This window comes from Taeniopygia guttata, chromosome 15 (genome assembly GCF_048771995.1).
Source record: "Taeniopygia guttata chromosome 15, bTaeGut7.mat, whole genome shotgun sequence".
Classification (NCBI taxonomy): Eukaryota; Metazoa; Chordata; class Aves; order Passeriformes; family Estrildidae; genus Taeniopygia; species Taeniopygia guttata.
This window is the reverse complement of record NC_133040.1, coordinates 465,572-475,819: the sequence shown is the minus strand read 5'-3', so window position 1 is coordinate 475,819 and position 10,248 is coordinate 465,572. Positions and strand designations below refer to the sequence as shown.

The following is a 10,248-nucleotide window of genomic DNA, read 5'->3' as shown; positions in this document are numbered from 1 at the left end:
TTCAAATTCCATACAAGGATTCAAAATGTGCCCTTGGATGGTGGTGCAGCCTGGGAACAGGTCACAGAGAGGTGGGAGTTCTGCATCCTTGGAGCTGTTCCATATTTGCCTGTTGAAAGGTACATCTGACTTGTCCTAGGGCTGGTGACAGTCCTGCCACAGCAGATGTTGGACCAGAGCCCTCCAGAGGTGCCTCCCCCCCACCACCTCTCACAGTGCACCAGATTCCAGCTCTAGAACAGGAGTTCGTCTTTGAAGAACCAAATCTATGTCCTGAGTCAGTCTGATGCCTTCAAAAGGAGTTATTTAGGACAACTCAGGACACAGAAGCTGCCTCCAAAGGAATGAATGATGCTGTTCTATAAACACCTCTTCTGTTTTTATAAAGTAGCCAGGCAGGAGTGTGCCAAAAACATCACCAGAGTCTCAAATCAGGAGCTGGATGGTTCTAAAGATGAGAACAAAATTTGAATCTGTTCACTGAGGGCTGGATTATCAACATTTAAATTGCAGCAAGTCAGAAATTAACCCACTGACCTCCACATTGGGCTTATGCAGGCAAGCAAAAAGCAACCTTGCATTGTATCTTCAGCCCCTGAAAACCAACACCTATTTCCTGCATCTCTTCTTTGGCAGAGCAGCTGAAAATATGCCAGCTGTTAATGATTCCTGGACAAGCAGATTTTGGATTCAAACTTGGCCCAGGAAAAATAACTTCTTCTGTCCAAGGACACAAAGCAGCTGAATTATTTCAGTATTCCTATGCCAAGCCTGACCTGAGTCCAAGTCAGGAGAGACCAGCTGAAGACTCCAGGAAGTCTCTTTTTAAGGTAGAAATGTGTTTATGTTCCTGTTTTAAAGGTCTTGTACCTCTGGCTCTGCATCTGACCTTGGCAGCTCAGCTCAGACACCTCAACTTTTACCAGATGTTGGTGACACCAGCACAGCAGGTACCCAGCAGTTCCCTAGCTCTCCTGGAGCTCTCTCCTATTCTTCTATTAAGCTTTGTTTTGGCACGAAACTAAATTTCTAATGGTTCCTCGCTATCCATGTTTCTTTGAAGCTGGCATGCCTCCAGCCCCTCTCTTGGATCTCACAATCTTTGCTGACCTTCACACACACCTCTCAGTATGTTTTCAATATCACTTCAGGGGTGCCAACCCTGGTGCTTTCCAAAGAAGTTTTGTCTGGACTGAGGAACCCAATCAAGCACATAATAGATAAATAAAATTTGCTATACAAATACCCTGAACTGCAATCCAAGGAGCTGCTGCTCTGCTCATCCCCCGTTCAGGTGAGATCAGCCTGGGTTTCCTGTGAGCCTGCGGACCCCTGCTCTCTGTGCGACTGACTCAGGCACGAGGCCACAGGACCCTCAGTGCTGCTCCACTGCCACCAGAGCCATCGTGTCCTGCCAGCCTCACCTTAACAGCACCTACCACCAGTGTCTGTACCAGGCTGAAACACAGCCAAAAAACAGTGTGGAAAAAGAACAGTGCCAGGAGTTAATTACCCTGGCAGGAAATCCATTCCCACACAGCTACTGACAAGAGGTGAAATTATCAAAACAAAAGGCGCGGAAGGGAGTGCAGATCAGAGAAGCCCATGGTGCAGTTCGGATTTTGCCTGCTCCCTCACACTCCCTCACTGGAAGGTTCAAACAGAGGCCCCTGACCCTCCAGCACCCAGGGACACCTCGGGGGTGTCCTACAGCCATGGCATCTCCCTAGATCTCTGTCCCTTGTTTGCAGTGCAAAACATCTTCCTTTAAGAGCAAACGGTTCTGATGCAGAGGAAAGGATGAAGAATAAAAACCATTACATCTGCTTCACAAGCTCTTCAGTGCTTGTAAAGAATGAAGTGAATGGGAGTGAGGACACGTGAGTGGGAGAGTGGAGAGTGGCAGCACAATCACTCTGGAACAGAAACAGCACTCCCAGCACATGCCAGGCTGGCGAGGAGCAGAAAGGGCACAGGAAAAAAAGCTCCAGAAATACCTTCAAAGCTGGAGATGACAAAGGGAAGCCTGGCCCGGTGGGACCGTGCCAGTAAATAACAGATGACACAGATGAGGCTGAAGCATTGAGCACATCCTTCCATGCTCAGAATAAAGAAATAATTGCAACAAGCTGTGTAAGGCAACGTTCTACAAAGAGATGAGGCAGGCCAGGTGTGAGAAGGTATGAGTTAGAGATGGCTGAACCAGAACAAGGTACTCAGCTCCCAGCACCTGCAGACTCCCCCAGAGTACTCATGGATTCAACTGAAGTTGCTTCTGAACTGTTTGCATCACTTTGAGGGAACCAGAGGAACATGGGAGAGTGAGAAGGGGCTGAGGCAGGTGTATAATATCTTTTTTTCAGAAGAAGGAAGAGGGGGTGGAAATTACAGTCATCTCCAAATTATAGCTTGAACCCAGAGCAGGGAGGTTTTTCAGAAAACAGTATTAAGCAATTAGGTTGTTGCCACCAAAGAGGTAAGGTAATAAAAATGCCAGGTGTGGATTTCTGAGAAAGAAATTATCTCAGGCTAGGCTCATTCCACTGATGTGGCAGCTGACATCCTGAGAGGGGTGAAGTACTAAATGTGACATCTACTTTGGAAAGGATTTGTGATTTTTCTTGTAACACATTGGGGTTTGATACAGGTGAACAGCTGAGAGCCCAGAACATTCCCACAGCTGAAACCCTGGTGGGTACAGAGAATCATGAGCCTTTCCCACTCAAAGTGTCTTTTATTTGGAAATTTTTCACTCCTTTCCCAGGAATGGCTCTAGGTCTGACAGCTCAACCTTTGCCTCTCACTTGAGAACAACATGATAATTTGGTCTTCACCTCACATTCACTCACTCCCTCAAAGTGGATTTTCAGCTCTGGATTTATCTCAAGTTGTCTCTTTCCCTTTGTGTACTCTATTTAAAAGCATATCATTCACACGTTACATTTTTAGTCCACCTCAGATGTCCTTGCTGCTGTTTCATGGTCAGCTGCTCCTTCTCCCTGAGCTAATGGGGAACTATTAAAAGCCAGGATGATTCTTGCTGAGGGAACAGGAGCTGCTGACTCACCCCTTCTTTGCTAACACCCCCAGCCTGCAGGGCCAGGGTGAAGCCCTGTTCAAGCCTCCCCTGCTGGCTGCTCAAGCTCCCTGAGATCCAGCCCTGAGGGGATCAGCAATCCTTTCCCTCCCCAGTTCTTTCCTTGGTTTGATTTCCTTTGGTACAATGTGTTGCTCATAAATTTCTCAGAGGCAGATTGTTTTATCTTTAATTTTGCTCTACTTTACAAATCATGTAAAGATTTGCTCTGGCCAAAAGTTTGGATTTCCCTGTGCTGGACACGTGGAAAGAGGCAGCCTGGATGCAGCGCCATGTCCCACAGCAGGAGGGGCAGGTGGGTGACCAACAGGATGTAAGGGCTCTCTTTGTCTCCATCACAGCTCTTACAGCCTCTCCTGGAACACATAGGAAAAAAATCTCAAAGCTACTGATCCTTCAGGAGGCCTGAAGCTGGATCTGCCCAGAAAGAAGCAGTTCAGCAGGGCTGTGTTTGTCCCATGCCCTGAGCTCTGGCTCAGATTCATTGGCTTTGACCCACTGGTTCAGCTCCAGGAGGCTCTTCTGAGACTGCAATGGGGGTTCATCCCTTCCCAGTCACCTTCTCTTCCCAGAGATGTAATTCCTGACCATTGTGTCAAGGTTTAACCCCAGCCAGCCACCAAGCCCCAGGCAGCCATCAGTAACACGGGGAGGAAAATCGGAAGGGTAAAAGTTAGAAAACTCAAGGCTTGAACTGAAGACATTTTAATAGGGAAAGCAAAAGCCACACAAGAAACACAAAGCAAGACAAGGAATTAATTCCCTGCTTCCCACAGGCAGGCAGGTGCTCAGACACTTCTGGGAAAGCAGGATTTCATCACATGCAATGATTACTTAGAAAGAGAAATGCTCTGCATGTCCCCACCTTCCTGATTTTTCCTCATACTCTAATACTGAGCAGGGTGCCACATGGTCTGAAATATCCCTGTGGCCAGTTGGGGTCACCTGCCCCAGCTGTGTCCCTTCCCAGCCTCCCATAGGTGTAGCCCTGTTCAAGCCTTCCCTGCTACCTGCCCCTCCCCAGTGTGGCGTAGAAAAAGCAGAAAATACCTCAGCTCTGGGTAAGCTCAGCAATAACAAAAACATCTCTGTATGATCAACCCTGTGTTCAGCACAAACCCAAAACACAGTCCCATTCCAGCCACTGGGAAGAAAATCAGCTGTACTGCAGCCCAAACCAGAGCACATGGTTTTGGGAGGAAAAACAAGATCTCATGAGAGTAACTGTCCTGCTCTGCTCTGCAATAGAAGAAAGACATGAAGCCATTAGACAGTGTCCAAAGCAGGGACATGAGAATGGCCGAGGACCTTGAGGGGAACCACATGAAGAGCAGCTGAGCTGGAGAAGACTGAGGTCAGACCCCAACAGAGGCTGAAACTTCCTTGTGAGGGGAAGAGGAAGGGCAGCTCCAGTCTCTGCTCTCTGGGACATGGACAGGACCAAGGGAATGGCTGGAGCTGGGCCAGGGCTGTCGCCCTGATTCTTGAGTTTTTCTAAAACCTTCTGAGTTTACATTCTATTGGGAAACTTTCCCACACAGTTTCTGTAAATAACGTCTTGTTTTGCATTCCTTCATGGGGGTGGAGAGACTTGATATACTAGTGGTTTGTCCAATGTCTTTGGAGAGGTGGCCCATTCACTCTCCAATCCACTGTCACCTTTAGAAAAGTATAAAAGTTGGAGTCAGAAAATAAACTTTCTCTTTTACCTTGCAAAGTAGCAAGTGACTCACGTTGTGCTTTCTCATGTCCTATAGCGACACAGGGCAGCTCAGGCTGGAGATCAGGAAAGGTTCTTCCCCCAGAGGTGCTGGCACTGCCCAGGCTGCCCAGGGAATGGGCACGGCCCCGAGACTGCCAGAGCTCCAGGAGCCTTTGGCCAGCACTGTGAGTATTCTCAGTTCAGTCAGAGAGAAAATGAAGGTTTCTAACCAGGCAGAAGCCTGGGAAACAGTTGGGAAAGAATGTAAATAATTCTTTATCTCTCTTGTTGTTCACATTGTTTATAGACAAGTTCTGCCACTGTTCGTCATTCACTGCACACCAATGGGGGTGAGATGTTTCTACTCTAAGAGCAATAGAATGGGTCAAGATGATACTCTCTATAAAAGAGAGATGTATTTGAAATAAATCAGAGTTCTACTCTCAGCCTTCTGAAGTAGAGTCATTTCATACCGTCCTGCTTCAACAGCATCACAGCACTACCAGGGATGCCCAGGGTGGGATTGCTGGTGGGTCTGTGCAGGGCCAGGAGCTGGGCTGGGTGTTGCTGGTGGGACCCTTTCAACTCAGGACATTCTGTGATTTTGTAACTTTTGCCTCCAAGCAGGTCCTGCCTTTGAGGTAGGAGCCTCCTCCAGGATAAGCTTATCCTGGGGCAGAGCAGTCTTCAACATCAAGCACCTGATGAGTCTTTCTGTCATTACTGGAGCTAGCTAAAGAATCAGTCTATCCACTGAGGCCACCTGAATTTAAAGGTTTCATCCTAAAAGAGAATTTTAGGTTAAAGGAGACTCTTCCTTGTAGCTGGCAAAACCTGAAGAGGGCTGGGGAGTGTAAGCAACCCTCTGATTGCCTCAGGAGCCCTGAGAGCTGAGGAGAAGCACTCTGAGGTGGCGCAGAGGCTCAAAATGATGTGTTGCAGTCCTCAGCATTTCCAACACTTCAGGCTCCTGGGAAATTTAGCTCCTGAGCCAGTTAGATATTTTTTGGAAATTTTGCCCTTTTTATGTGTATTATAGGTTGTATTTAATCATGCTGAGCTGGTGAGTAATAGCTATAAAATACTCTAGCAATTTCATACAAATTTTTTTAACAGCTGAAAGGAAAAAGAGGATACTAGAGAGGATGAGTCAGGCCCTGAGAAACAGGTTCCATGGACTCATTCTTTGGTTTGCAAATTATCTGTGAGCAGATTCTGATTTCTTTAACTGGGTCATTTCCTAAAAGGGTTTTTCGCTGGTTTTCATGAGTCATTCAGAAGAGTTCAGCTGGTTGCCCACTGCTCTCTACAATGGGATTCAGAATTTGCATGTTATCATTTAACTCACAGGGGTTTGTTCCTCCATCCTTCCCAAAGGGCTTAGTGATGGTTGGAAGAGAAAACAGAGATGAACATAGAGATGAACACAGGGATGAACACAGGGTGACTTTGGTGTAGATGCTGAGAGCAGGCAATTTTAGCATTTGTCTGCTCAGCAGGCTCTCTTCACTTCAGAGGAAGAAGGAATCTGACACAGGAACTGAGTAAACTTGGCCAGCAAAGCATTTTGGGGGGCTGACTGAGGTACTCAGTCTGGGATTATGAATTACGAGCCAGAACTTGTGCTCGCAGGGAGGAAGGGAGGAATATGGGTGAACTGGGGCATGACCTGAACATGCAACCTCTCCCAGCCTGCAGGCCCTGAGATCCCTTTCCACCTTGGGAAGTGCTTTCTGTTCTGCTCTCCTTCCAATAAACAATTCCTGCAGGGGGATCACAGAATCACAGAGTACTGAGTTAGAATGGACACACAAAGATCACTAAATCCAACTCTTAAATGGATGGGCCATCCACAACCTTGGCAATACTGGCACCATGCTGTGAACAACTGTGTCAGAGGTTATCAATATATTAATTTCACATTATATTTGTGTTGGTTTATGGTAGTCAGGAAGGGCCACATAAGTGGCTTCTGAGAGAAGCTGCTGGAAGTTTCCACCGTGTCCGACAGAGCCAGCCTCCGATGGCTCTGAAGATGGACATGCTGCTGGCCTAATTAGAGAGGCTGGTAAGGCCTCAGTGATAGCACAGTTAAGAAGAAAATTAAAACAGTGGACATGCAAGTTTTCTCCAGGGGTGGCATGGCACCACCACTGCTCATCTCAGCACAGCCCATGGTGAGCCTCACCTGCCTGGCTGCCTCTGGCCAGCCGTGCTGCGGGCAGCAGGGCAGGGGGGACGGGGACAGCAGCTTCCCCTCTCGCTGCCCCACATGAAGAGATGCAGTAAATAATGCCAGCACTGTGGCAGGGCCACATGGCCAACGAGAAAAACATGGCAAGCAATTCCCTGGCGCGGAACCTCAATAAAATTGACCCCTCAGAGCTGTGGGAGGCCGCAAGGATCTCTGAATTAGTAGAGCTTGTCGGCAATGGTGCCTATACAGGCAGCAGTTCTTTTCTAGTCAGAGGAGAGGAGGAAGCGAGGACATGTGAGGGAAAACAACACGGTCAGTGGAAAAAGAGGGGGAGGAAGTGCTCCAAAGCAGCAGAGCCAAGGTTCCTCTGCAGGCCATGGTGAGGACTGTGGAGAAGCAGGCTGTCCCCTACAGCCCATGAAGTCCATGGGGGAGGCAGAAATCCACTCACAGCCTGTGAGAGAAGTGTCCACACTGGAGCGGGTGGATCCCGGAGAAAGCTGTGATCCAGTGGGAGACCCAAATGGCGAGAGAGGGCTCTGCTTCCAGAGATGCTGAGAGACAGCCCTTGCTTCCAAACTAGAGCAGCCCATCCTTAGAGGACTGTGCCCCTTGCACGAGTGACCCACAGCAGTTTGGGGAAGACTGCTTGCCAGTGGGAGGGCCTCATGGCATAGCAGAGGGAAGACTCTTCTCCCCGAGTGAACAGAAGATCTCAAGTGATGAACTGACCAAAACCCCCGTGCCTTGTCTCCCTGCACTGTCGATGGGGAAGAGAGAGGGGCTGGGGTGGGTCAAGGGGGAGAAAGGCATTTTAAAGGCTTATTTTACTTCTCATTATCTTTCTCTGACTCTGTTAATAATAATTTTTTTTTATACCTTTAAATTTGAACCTGTTTTGCCCTCAGAGTGTTTGGGTCCCAATTCTCATCTCACCTCACGAGCCTTTGTTAATTTTTTTTCCCCCTATTCTCTGCCCAGCTAAAAGCAAGAGAGGGTGAGCAAATGGCTTTTGTTAATGCCTGGAATTTGGCCTGTGTCAAATCACAACATAGTGATAACTTACTTTTATTGAAACAGGTGCATGCTTCCAAAACTAAAAGTTCTCTCATGTCCTAGAGGTTAGAAAAAGGGTTTACAAACCTGGAAAACTACTGTTCAAAAGTTGTGTTGCTTATGTAGAAGCACTGCTAGGAGCAGAAAATCATTCCTGTAACAGGGAATATTTAAAAAAAGTGATAGCCTTCTTCATAACTCTAATAAGAGGAATCTGCTTTGAAAGCACTAGAGGGAATTGGGAGATTTGGTGTCTGGATACTGGGGAAAATTTACCCTTTGCAACATGTCTTCAATGGCTTTCACCTTCAGCTCACAATCAATGGGTGTGATATGGTCTGTCTAAGTCTTTTTTAGGCAAAAGAGAGGATATATTTCATACAGGTGAGACGTCCAGCAGGGGTTAAATCCATGGCAGGAGATGCCAAGGATGTACCTGTGTCCCTGCACACACACTGAAGTTGTCAAGGGGGCTTTCCAAGGCCATTATGGTTTGCTCTGGTGGTGCCCACACTGTTTCCCACTTCTGCTGGGTGGCCTGAGCTGCAGGATCTGCTCATGGTGATGTGGGTACAGGCCCTCAAAGCATTGGCTCTTCCCTGTCACCTGTCTCTTTCTTGGTGGCCAGAGGTTCCTGCTTCAGTGTTGGAGTCACAAACAAGGCAGATTTCATTACCCCGTTCTGTATTTCAGTGATGGCAGCCCTGGGACAGCATATGGTGAATATGGTAATGTTGGGTTAACAGTTGGGCTCAAAGGCCTTACAGGGCTTTTCCAACCTAAATGAGTCCTTGAAGAGAGTGACCTTTGCTGAGCAGGTACAATTTTCTGGGAGTTTTCACACCTGATTCCTTATGTGGGCAAAATGTTTCCCTGAGTGACACATGCTTCATTTTTTCCCTTGTACTTGCCCCAGGACTAGAGCTAAGATACTCAAACACAGGAGTTCCAAACCATCACTCAGCCCAAGCTTCCAGACAATTAACTCCCAGGAGATAATTACTTTTAGAATGGGCTCGAAGCTGTAAAGCTGAATTCTCCTGCTGCTCAAACTATGATGTCTCTTGCAGCCACCTCTCTGTGATTTTTGTTTAATCTACACATAAAACATAACTTCTCCTCCTTTCCCCCTTGCCCTCGGTGAAGGGCAAAGACTTTAAATCCTCCACAGAGCAGAGCAGAGCAGAGCAGAGCAGAGCAGAGGGGTGACAGAGCACAAAGGGTTTGTGTCTCATTTCCTGCTTTCTGAGATTGCAACCCTAGCTCACACATATGGTGTTTACACAGCCTATTGCACACTGGGAGATGCTGGCACTTGTTCATTAGCAGCCAAACCTCCACAAAAGCCATGTCAGGCGGCACCAGCCAGGGAGAGCAGGGACAGGAACTCCTGGTGAAGTGACTGAACGGGAGATGTGGGGTGGGAGGGGGCTGTGCTTCACACTCAGAAATTGCCACAACAGATTTCCCTCTTCTCCAAAGATGCAGGGCAGAGCTGAGGGAACTGCACAGACCAGGAGTGTCAGTGAAGGAACAGGATGCGTTTGACAGGATTAAATGCCATGGTGAAATGACACCAACAGGATGCAAGGATGCAGTTTGGCTTTGAAGCAGAGCATTGTGCTGGGAGCACCAGGGTGAGAGAGGATGGGAGGCTCTTGGAGCATCGTCCAATGCACTATCCCCAGACAGAGTCAGGCAGGGCATTGCTGCATTCACAGCCATGAATTAAGCTGAGAGAGGCCCAATTTCCCCTGGATAAACCTGAGCTGATGGGATGCTTTGGGAGGATGGAAGCACCACAGCTCTGGAGTTGTTGAAAGCCAAGAGAGTTTTGAATTAAAGAGGAACATGGGCCATGGGTAGGTGCTTTGTGATAGAAATTCAGTGTCAGCCTGTTCTGCACAGCCACCACCTGTGTGACACCGGTGACCTGTGGGATCAGACCTCGCACTGCAGAGGACAGGGCTTTACTTGAAGAGTAGATGGGACTCTCGGGATTGGGACTAGGAAGTGTTTCACGTTCACAGATAAATTCTGCTATGTATTTTTTATTACATCCATGCCAGAAGTCAGAGGCAGAGGAACTGAAGGAGATGGTTACACTTGGGGTAAAGGTGACTCAGAGCAGAACATCCCTTCTGTTTGTGAGCTCCCAGTTCTGCTTCCTTGTCAGTCCAGGTGCCACTTGGGAAC

The 10,248-nt window shown here is 47.9% G+C and overlaps 1 long non-coding RNA gene across 1 annotated transcript; it reads left to right on the top strand.

Moving 5' to 3' along the window:
- Positions 1-4,812: 4,812 nt before the first annotated feature.
- On the top strand, positions 4,813-5,245 carry LOC140685167 (uncharacterized). The gene is made up of 2 exons (XR_012058452.1): positions 4,813-4,984; positions 5,107-5,245. It is a non-coding gene; the product is annotated as an uncharacterized lncRNA (long non-coding RNA).
- The last annotated feature ends 5,003 nt before the right edge of the window (positions 5,246-10,248 follow it).